General features: G+C 34.0%; 1 pseudogene; it reads left to right on the top strand.

The window, feature by feature from the left end:
* Positions 1-396: 396 nt before the first annotated feature.
* Positions 397-7,791, top strand: LOC139513713 (uncharacterized; annotated as a pseudogene).
* Positions 7,792-12,204: the final 4,413 nt, after the last annotated feature.

Genomic DNA, 12,204 nt, shown 5'->3' with positions numbered 1-12,204 from the left:
CACTATTCTACTTACAGTATCATTTTCCCATTTCTGGTATACTATATTATTTTTATTACTATAGAGTCCCATTTGGACCAATAGTGTTTTAACTCAACGGTGCCGGCAGAAACTTCCTTCTTATCGGGTCTATGACCATCATTGTCACAGACATGATTTTCTTCCGCTTTAAAGCGGAATTCCGCTTTTTGACTTGTCCGTGTCCCATTTTTTTTTTAACTTTCCGTTTTTTCGTTTTTTTATGTCAGATCCGTTTTTTACACAAGTCCGCTCCGTTTCCGGTTTAATATTTTACTTCAATCTGTAAAAAGCGATATGATTGGTTAATATATTCTTATCTCCCAATGAAGGATCGGATTACAAGCGGTATTGAATATCACTTTCGCTTTCAACAACATGGCTTCCAATGTTGTTGAACGCGATTTTGACACAAAATTATTAGATAAAGGGTTGAAAAATGTGTGGAAATGGGAATGGCTTGAGCGGAAAGTAGACAAAGAACTTGTTGGTCGATTCATTAGGAAGATTAATGTAAGAGGAGTTGCACATTGTAACTTGTGTAGGAAAGACATTAATTATTCCAGTCGAGGATGGAAGAGTCTGGAACAGCATCTCCTGAAAAAAGTGCACCAAGACAACTTGAAAATCCGTAGCTCAAACTACAGCCTTTCTGGTAAGTACATTTTATTATATTTCATCTTTCTCTCATGCAAAGAAGTATATTCTTTTAGGATAAGGAGAACTGTCCTGCTTCTTGTGTAAACTTCTTTCTTCATTGCCCAAACTTTGATGGTCCTAGTAGAGAATTTAGTGAATTGAAAAATGAATTTTCTAGGGACCGTTATGCCCAAATTTTCCTTGGGTCTGGACTTAGTTTTTTTTTGCTATTAATCTTTAAAAAAGTGGTTAAAGGCTTTGTGCATTTATTTATAAAAAATATATCAGGCAGTTGAGATGAATAGTCTCCGTTTTCATGTTTTAAATTTAATTTGACAATAATATTTTTCATTGTACACATTGACATGAATATGTTTTGTTTCAGGCGCATTTGGAAAAGCTAAAGAGACAGAACAAGTACCGTATGGTATCCATCCAATGTTTAAAGCCAGTGCCAAAATTCAAGAACCTGCACCAGTAGCTATTACACCACTGAATGACAGAATAGTGAATGCAGAATCAATGGTTTTATCATTTGTGGCAGAGAACTCACTGTCCTTTTCACTTGTTCCTGGACTGATAGACCTATCAAAAACTTTGGCCAGGGATAAAAAGGCATTAGACTCATTAAACATGAACAGGACAACTGCTTCTTACAAAACTAGGTTTGGTGTTGGAAAAACATTCCAAGATAATGTGATAGAGGAAATGAGGTCCAATCAGTTTTCTCTAAACATGGACGAATCAACCAGTTCAAATTTTCAGAAGGTTCTGACAATTCTTGTTAGCTATTTCTGTTCAGTGAAAAATGAAGTTGTCATTCATCACTTTAAATCAGTGACATGTATTAAAGTCAATAGTGAATCACTGTTTAAGAAATGTGTAACACTCATGGAAGAAAACAGTATACCATGGACAAATCTAATGTCTGTTTTGATGGACTCCTGCAATGTGATGCGTGGGTCAAAATCAGGACTTGAAACCAGGATAAGGACGGAAAAGGCACCTCAATTGTTAGATGTTGATGGGGATGTGTGTCATCATGTTCACAATGCAGCAAAGGCATTCTGTAAGCCATTCAAGTCCTTCATTGAACTTCTGTATTATGACTTGTTCAGCGACTTCAAGTGGTCACCAGATCTTAGAGAGATGTTTCAAGAGATTTGTATAATGCTTAACATTAAGTATACAATGCCACAGAGATATGTCAGTCATAGATGGCTATCTGTATACGATGTAACCTTAGACACTTTAAGGCTCTTTGATGCATTGACAGTGTTTTATTTCCCCCTGCTAACTGAATCAGAGAGAGTCAAGTATCTACCTACAATTGTAGAAGTGTACCACAGGCTAGGAGTATCACAGTCTTCTAGAGAAAGAATATCAGAAATTAGAAAGGTATTACAGTTAATGCAAAAGTTTTTTGTTTGAATTTTTCAATATTTAATTTTTAGGCAGTTAAGCTGCCTTATGCGAGCACCCTGGATTTTGGTTCCCCCCTGGGAATTTTTGAAAAAGTGCTATTTCTCTGATCTGGCAGGTCTGGTAGATTATTTATAACTATTTAGACATTTTTTTCACACTTTTTGTTATGAAAAACAATAAATATAAGGAAGATTACCTTAAATGATCGTCGATTTTCCCAAAACAATTGATGTTCCCCATTTGAAAAAGTGCTAATTAAAAAGTTAAGCATAGCTTTTTATCGTCTGTGTTTTTGATGAAGATGTAAGTGAGCTATTGTAAGAATAATTTCATTGCCGAAAATGTTTGTAATGAAGGCATTAAAATTTGCCAAATGGCGCATGGATATAATTTTGCGACTATTTTTAATCAGTGACGCCGTTGAATTTGGTGGATTCCATCCCAATAAAGGTAAATATTTAAAAGCATTGTCTTACTTCCTCTCTGTATAAGTCTTGAATTTGTAAGAGTACTTGATTATTTTATTTCTACATTGTATGAAGATATGTATTTTATTTAATTATTTAATGCAAGCTGATGTTATTATTATTTGTCATCGTGTCTCTCTGTACTTGCTATGTATCGTGGAAACCCCCAAACATTATACTCGATCAGGGACCTCATTTGAATACGTATTTATAGATTTTGTCGATGTCAAGGTCATTTCAAGATGGTTTCCTTAATCGTGTTTTAGTTAAGGCTTTGGTGTTACAGACTGCTACATGTGCTTTGATATAGCCAAAGGCGCTTAAAAAAATATTAAGATTACTACTTTATCAATAATTTGCTAATGGACAGCATTATTTCACTTCAAAAGTATATAATTGTAAAATATTAAGTACGAAATTTGTGACGCTTCCCAAGCCGTAATTGATTTAGATTTACAAGCACTTTTCATTTTCCGGATATTAAGCATTCGTGAAATTTTCAAGAATCATAACTTTTCGTTTCCTTCAGCAACTTGATACTGGTAAACCACTTTTCTATGAAATTACTGTGAAATAAAACTCGCATGGTACGAAAAGAAGCCTGTAGAAGGTAACGTTGTGCGTTACGAAGTTACGTTTTTAACAAGTTACAAACAGTATTTTTCTCAATTCCTACATCAATTATTTATAGAACAGATATATTATTTTATTATAACATTGGCAATGGATGACAGCGAATCCGTGATCAAGATATTTCACTAACAATTTCAAATAAAATTGGAATGAAAATGGGGAATGTGCTAAAAAGACAACAACACGACCAAAGAGCTGAGAACAGCCGAAGGCCACCAAATGGTCTTCAATGCAGCGAGAAACTCTCAAACATGAAGGCTTACTTCAATTGACCCCTAAACAAAAGTTACTAGTTCAATGATTATGGAGTTCATGTCATACTAAACTTAAGTTAGAATCATACACAACATGCACAAGAATCTATAATTGAAAATCATACAAGACTAACAAAGGCCAGACGATCCAGACTTGGGACCCTAGAGAATTTAAGCATTACAAATGTAATTATAAGGGCCTCAATGAACATGGACAAAACTAATACATAAAGATTTTAGACATGAATATATAAAAAAGAAGATGTGGTATGATTGCCAATGAGAAAACTGTCCACAAGAGACCAAAATGACACAGACATTAACAACTATAGGTCACTGTGCAGCCTTCGACAATGAGCAAAGCCCATACCCCATATAAAAGGCCCCAATAAGACAATGTAAAACAATTCAAACGAGAAAACTAACGGCCTTATTTATATAAAAAAATGAACCAAAAACAAATATGTAACACATAAACAAACGATTACCACTGAATTACAGGCTCCTGACTTGGGACAGGCACAAACGTAAATAATGTGGCGGGGTTGAACATGTTAGCGGGATCCCAACCCTCCCCTAACCTGGGACAGTGGTATAACAGACTTAATTATAACAGTACAACATGAGAACGAACTATAAAAATCAGTTGAAAAAGGTTAACTCATTAGATGGACAAAAATACAAGTGGACGTGACATGAAGCCTTTATGCTACATTGTATATGTAAAAATTTTAAAGCAATAATGAATATTTGTTTTTATTTCAGCTTGATTCCAATCTTTTGCAATGGCTAATACAAGAAGAGGCAAGGCATACATGTACATGTATATGTACAATACATGATTCTCTGTAGCAACTGGATTGTCTATTCACGCCTATAGTTCCACAATAACAATGAAACTCTAGACTACTACATGTACGATGTTATGAAAATATTTACATATACCTACATGTACATCTACATACATGATCAATTTTGAAGATTGTTTTTGCCAGGTGTAATCATGTCAACTAATACAACAAGTTTTGATTCAGCTTTCTGACAGGAATTATTTATAAACTTGCCAGCAGTTACAACAAATGAATATTATTAATTGAGTTAAAAATTAAGCTCATTTGGACAGTGAAGTGATTTTGACACGTATTGAAGTAGACATTAAACATGTTAAACGTTTCAAATTGATATTGAATTATGTGTAAATGCAGCATTGATTTATTTAAGAAATTAAGAATAAAGAAATATTAAAAAAAGATGGACAAAATATTTGTATTAATTATAGTTGGGCAACCATACAGGCTTCAAAAAATGTTGTATCATTGCTAAGCCATTATAACAACATCAGCATTTATTGTAATTAACTTACAAGAAAATTACACCACTTAAGATAGTTTCAGCTATGATTTGATGATTGTGCATACAATGTAGGTGCACCAACTGATGCAACTAAAACTGCTAATATGGCATATTCATACTTTAGAATATAGTTGACTTAAACCATACACCACTGCTGGACCCCATTATTGAAATTATTAATCTGATAAGAATAATCCTCCATGCAGCTTGTAACTATTAGCAAAACCTACATGTATACTGCATAGTAAGCTTTAAAAGACCAGAAAATTACAAATGTAAAACAGTAAAACTACAGCAGCCTGATTTATGTACAAAACAATTATGAAAAATGGATATGATATACAGCAACAATTACCAAATTACTGGGTCCTCAATATGGACAGGCACAATTTTAACTCTAAGTGGCAGGATTGGATAGTGAAAACTTTAGGGTACAAACATTATTCAATACTTGAGAAATAGCCGAGATAATATTTTCACCAATTTTTCAACAATATTCGTCTTAACTTCTGCCAAGTTTGCCTCTCCTTTTTTTACTTAACTGCCTACAGTGCCTTTGGTGCTTTGATTTTTAACTACAAAGTAATTTAAAACTGCATCAGTCGCATGATATTAACTTTTAACAGTACTTGTTTGTTTATGTGCATGATGTTTAATTTTGAAATTTTAATTTAAATGCAGCATAGATTAATGATTGACTTAACCATTTTAATTTACATTGTAAATGCAGCGTAAATTAATGATTGATTTAACAATTTTATTTTCAGTGATGCATATTGTTTTGATTAGAAGTGCAGCATGTTGTTGTTTTTAACAGTTATTTTTTTCAGTTGAGCATGTTTGTTTAATTTAACAATTTTATTTTCAGTTCAGCATGATCCTTCCCTAACTTCAGATCCATAGTCTATTGGTGAGTAATGTTTCATTTCTATGCCAATATAGTCAGGAAACTTGAATAATATGAGATGTTCATTCAATCTTTTCTTAGAATTCTTTTATCAAAAGTTGGAAGAGTTAATATTGGGATTTCTTTATTTATATTTTAGCAATTAACTACAATTATAAATAAACCAAAATGATGTATTTCCAAAATAAACATATTTTATCAATTATATTATTTTCATTTGATGAAATGAAATTAAATATGTACATGTATCTATTGTAAATTGTATGTATTTTGAGATCTTTTAAAAGTATTTTGAGGTCAGACTATATTTTTTCCAGGACCTTACCCAGAAACAGCTAACAAAAGAGGGCAGAGACAGAAAAGATAGAATCATTAATAAGATTTTTACAGAGAGAACATTATCAAAGATGGTTATGGGACTTTACTCATCAGTATTTCTCTGTTGAAGAACTTTGTCTTTATACTGTTTGAGATGAAGGAGCCTCTCATCCACCAACTCCATGAAGAACAGGTATGTGTATGATATAAATTGTCAAATTCTACACCACAAATAAATATTTTCATTGGATTTCTGGTTGATGGTATTTTAAAAGTTTCTACCAATAAATTGTGATAGTGTTTTCTGAATGTTGTATGTTTTTATAGTATGAGTAATTTTGTGCATTTGACACATAACTTTACTTTTACACATGTTGATTGCAGTTTAATTTCCCAATTTTACTTTACAGGTGAAATTATTCAAAGAATTTCTTGGTTGTTATGTTAAACCAGAAGTAATCCTATTGGGGACATCTTCTCTTAAATTGAAAAAACTTGACATAAAGACTACAGGGAATTTGTTAAAACCAGAGAGGATGTTTTTGGGAGCTAAAGCTACTAAGCTGATCCAGAGCTTGTCCACAAGAGACCATGTTGTTAAAACTTTCCTGAAACAGGTATATATTTTTATATTTTTAAAGCTGTTCCTTTGACATGTATTTGTTATTTTATATGAGCACATATATGAACTGCTTTTGGATAACTATGGTGCTTGAAATATTTGTTATATCAAATGCTGATTGTATATTTCAAATATATCTGAATCAGTTAATTTTATTTTTTAGATTTAAAAAAATAAATATATAAGTAACTAAATAGAATTGATGATATCTGATGATATAAACATTGTGTTGCTGAAAGAAATGGTTTTTTTTTCAATCATATTAAATTATAAAAAAATGTTTACCATTTCAGGTAGAGGAAGTACTGCCTGTGGAAAGACATTACAGGAAAAACTTGCTCTGAGTAACACTTTCCTCAAAGCAGTTTCAGCCATTCATCCTGATGCTAGTGGACATTCAATCACTCTGACATTCTTGCAGAAACTTCCAAATTTGGCTCCAAATGTTTTAACAGAGGAAGAAACTAACACATACGATTTAGAAATTAGAAAATATCAAACTGATGACCTTCCTGAATTTGAAGATGGAACCAGAATTGACCATTGGTGGGGTAAAGATGACATCAGGAAAAGATATCCATGTCTCTGCAAAATGGTGAGGTCTTTACTGTCATGTTTTCATGGGCCTCAAGTAGAATCTTCCTTCAACATCATGAATGACATCATAGACAATAAGTCTGGAAGAATCAATATTGAGACATACAATGCAATTCAAAACATTAAGTATAGTCTCAAAGCCTGTGAAAAGGGTGCAATTACCTTTCACAACAAGAAAGATTTTCTTCATGAAGGCATAGATCCAAAACTTGTTAGAAACATGAGGACATCATGCAAGCAATATAAGCTTGAGTTAGAGATGAAAAGAAGTGCTCTAGAAGAGAAAAAGAAGAGGTTGAATGTAACAACAAAGACAGCAATGGTTACAAAGAGGAAAGCTAAAGAACTGTGTGCTAAAGCAGCCAAGAAAGCAAGAAAAACTCATCAGCAATGTATTGCAAGAGGGTCAAGTATTGCAAAGAAAAACTAGGATGAACATTCATGTACATATGTGTATATATATCTGTATATATGATGTTAACACTGTTTTTATATAAAATGGAGATTGTACATACTCTTTTAAAGAAGTTTTGCCTTGTCTTTGATGGATTGCCTAGTGTTGTATAAAAAATTAAATGTGGCTCTGTCTACATTGTATGTGAGACTATGGATGTTGATATTTTGTAAGTAACCATCAGTTCATTATTATTTTTTAAATAAGAGTTTTAACCTAAACCAGAACAAATATATAGAAAACAGGATGATTCAGGTTCTTCATGGCTTATGTTAAATATTCACATATTATATTATTTTCTACTTTTCTTTGAAATTTTTTGCAAAAAAAAGAAATTTATTTAAAAAATGCACTGTAAAATGATGTTTTCCAGCTTTCAAATTTAGTGCCAGGAGAGGCCAGAATCCAGGATTTTGCACCATTTTACCCCAGAGCTTCTGGGGGCCTTAAGCGGCCCCCAGACCCCTCGCCGTAAGGGCACCTCGCTTCGTGAGGTGCATTGACTCACTTTGTGAGTCAGCGTTTTGTAATTCAAAATTTTCAGTTTTTTTTTTTAAATGCCAGAACCATGTCTGCCATCAAGCTTCCATTGGAACAATTGATCAATAACAGGGTCCTGTCTTTGTTCATCAGACAGAGATATCTCCTTCTCTAAGTTTATTTCTCCCGTTTACTTAGTTGAAATTCCAGAACTACTAGGTAATTCTGAATTTATCACCCTTCTTAGTTTGGGACCTAGTTACTGCACGGACACTGAGGTTTCTCTTAATTTTGGGTTCGTGCACAAAAGGGATTTTAGGCAAATGCCCAGGGAAATCTGCCTGTTTGCTGATTTCAACTTTATCCAGTGAAAATTCACATGTATAATCATATTTACTTTCAGCACGCAGACTGTAGTTACAGCAAGTTTCACAACATGGGCGACGGGGCAATGCATCAGCAATTGAATGGATTCTACCAGCTCTTTGCTCAATTCTAAAAATCGTAAGTAGCTAGGGTCTCTAGCCAACGAGCTAAATGACCTTCAGGGTTTATGAAGTTGAATAACCAGCGAAGGGAGCCATAATCACTTCTGACAAAAAAATATCTACCATATAAGTAATGATGGAGATTTTTAATCGAGGCTACAACAGCCAGCAACTCAGTAACTCTCCAAACCCCATATTGGACTAGGGATGAAACCGAACCCATTCTATTACTGCTAGCATCAGTATCTAATATAAACAGGTCAATCGGAGTACTTGTTAGGGCTTGTTTCAAAGTATCAAAGAACTCTTGACATGGCTTAGTCCACTCGAACTTTCTGCCTGCCTCTTTTACTTTTTGGACCTTTTGGATTATAGCTCTTCATCTTTTATATAAGCTTTGGATTTCAAATATTTTGGCCACGAGCATCACTGAAGTGACATGTATTGTCGAAATGCGCATCTGGTGCAAGAAAATTGGTACCGTTAATTTTATTAAGATATGCAAAGGTTTTGCAATGTGAGCAAAATTCTTAACAAATCTCCTGTAATAGGAGCACAAGCCGAGAAACTTCTTACTTGTTTTACATTTTTGGGGATTAACCAATTAATAAGAATCTAATTTGGCTGGATCAGTGGCTAGCCCATGGGAACTAACCACAAGTCCAAGAAACTTTAATTGGTGTTTAAACAAGTTACATTTTTGAGGGTTGATATTCAAATCGGCTTCTTTAAGGCAATTAATAACCTTGCCTAAATTTTCTAGGTGTTCATCAAAAGACTTTGAAAATACAATGATGCCATCCAAAAAACGAAACAGATTTTCCAGGATAAGCCCCGGAGAATTCTCTCCATTAAGCGAACAAAAGTGGCTGGGGCTTTACATAACCCAAAACTCATTTTCTTGAATTGCCACAACCCACTACCTGGTATGGAAAAGGCAGTTTTAGGTCCATCTTTTCGCTCCGGACAAAGTGTCCAAGGTATCATCTATACCGGGTACGAATCCTTGTAAGTCATAAAATTTAGGCTTCTGTAATCTATCGTGAAGCGAAGCTTGGGCTGGGTAATAAGTATCACTGGAAAACTCCAAGAACCATAACCAGGTTCTGAGATATCTCTTTTCGCCATTTCCAAAATTTCCTCCTATGTCATTTCAAGATTGGAGAATTGGAGGCGGTGCGAGTGTATACGAATAGGCCTTGCATCACCTGTATCAATGGTATGCTCAACCAAATTGGTTGTACCAATATCTTCAGGATCTTTCGAAAAAGCATCCTGACATTTGATGAGGAGTGCACTAAATTGACATTTTTCTTCCTCATTTAAATTCTTTGAGCTGTGAAAAATCATACAACTCAACTAGATGAGCCGGTTAATTATCTGAAGTATTAATATTGTTTAAAAATACATGATTTATATCCTGTTCAGGAATTTATATTTCATTATTTTCAACATTCTCCATTTTAGCCGTTATGGTATCTTTAATAATTTTACAAATTTTATTTGTTAAGTTCATACGTCTAAGGGGAATAAGTCCATTTTCAGGTTTAACAAAGCCATGAGCAACAATAACATCAGCTTCAGGAGGTACAATAACATTCTAAGCTACAGTAACTCTACATATAGTAGGTTGCATATTTTTATTAAAATAGTAACATGGGATCTTGTCACCATTTATAGACAAACAACTTTTACGGTAACAAAACACGATTACCTTAGCTGAATTTGGCAACACTTTTAGGAATTTTGGTCCTCAATGCTCTTCAACTTCGTACTTTATTTGACCTTTTTTTTTTTTTTTTACTTTTTTGGATTCGAGCGTCACATGAGTCTTTAGTAGACGAAACGCGCGTCTGACGTATATACACAATTTAGTCCTTGTATCTATGATGAGTTTATTCACAGGTATTTGGGGTAAGAAAATCTACCCCTAAAATTCCATCATTATGTAGATCAGCAATCAAAACTTTATGATTTATGATATTTCTACCAATTTTTATTTCCACATTAAATTTTCCAATAAATGCGTAAGTTTCTCCGGTAGCAATAACTAGATTTAAAGGAGTAGGTCCAGTAAGACCTCTTTTTGGCCCCAAAATATAGCAGTTTTACAAATTTGTTAAAATGTAAACTGATAGTTATTTATTGGACAGTAGAATGCTTCTGCTACATAAATATGGGCTGTTTTTGACAATACAATGCACATATATCGGGTACTAGCACCATTAAGTCATGCTAAATTACTGAAATCTTCACAATTTTAGCATTTTTGTTAAATTTTAGACGGTTTTCGTGTAAAACGAAAGTGGCCGCATTCATCCTTAATATTGAAATGTTAGTTGTATTTTATGATAATACATTACATATATAAAGGTTGAGGATAAACACGGATGCGGCCACTTTCATTTTTGACAAAAAACATCCGAAAAGTGACATTTTTTCGGCATATTTGGTAGTATTTTCATATTTGAGCTAGAATCGGATCGTTTTTAATGATTAAATCAGTTAAAATCGTTCACATAAACTAACTGATTCGAATGAAATAGACACTTAAGTGTTTAAAAAGTGGTCAAAATCTTTCGTCAGATGAACCTGAAATTTGAGGCCAAAATCGGTCCTTCCCGGACATACTCCTTTACTGCGGTACCTAAGTTCTGAGGTGAGAGGGGGAGCTTCTCAAAAATCTTTCTATTAATTACAGTGATACTTGCACCGGTGTCAACCAACATATTTACAGGAAAGTCCTGTATGTTTGTTGAAACAAATAAACCGTCATCTCCGACACACTAAGTGCAACTATCATGGGCCCTGGCTCATTTGTCTCGCACCGGGCCCCGTGTTCGACAAATCCCGGTTTCCCGAGGATCCCTGCCAATAATTATGAGCGGTATTGCCATTTTGGTCATTGCGACCATTTTGAATTTTGCTATTGTTTTTATTTTGACCATTCTAAGTATTGTTCCTGTTATTATTTCCAGAGCCATTATAATTATTCCTATTTTGACAATTACCCTTATGTTGGTAATTATTTGACCACTGTTTATTATAATTAAAATTGTCATTTGTTTTCCAGGTTGAGTATTCTAAGCTGATTTGACAACTTGCTTGATGTCATTAGGCAAAGACTTTATTTCCTGGCGGAAACCATTCATGAAAGTCTTCGTAAACGACTCGGGATCATCAACACGATCTGACTCATTAGTAGCTACTGCATTAATTGGATGACCACGGTACCGATTGGTCTTCTGTTTGTCCGCGACCCTATAGGCCTTAGGCTGTAGTGCCAAAATTTCAGCTTCAGCAATATCTTTGCTCTGAGCTTCTCTTATTCTGAGCCTCATATCTGAAGTGGTCCTTTGCCAAAGTAAAAATTAGAGCTGGGGTGCATTTGGGTAAGCTTGCCGAGTGAGCTTTTTAATGGATTGAGCAAGTTCAGAAATTGACTCATCCTTACGTTTGACACGTGCCTGTAAATTGGCTTTAAAAATCTCAGCTCGGTTCATTGATCAAAAACTTAAATTGAGGATCTGATCCAAGCTTTGATAATCT

The sequence above is a fragment of the Mytilus edulis genome, chromosome 1 (assembly GCF_963676685.1).
Source record: "Mytilus edulis chromosome 1, xbMytEdul2.2, whole genome shotgun sequence".
NCBI classification, from domain to species: domain Eukaryota; kingdom Metazoa; phylum Mollusca; class Bivalvia; order Mytilida; family Mytilidae; genus Mytilus; species Mytilus edulis.
This window is presented reverse-complemented; position numbering and strand designations above follow the sequence as displayed.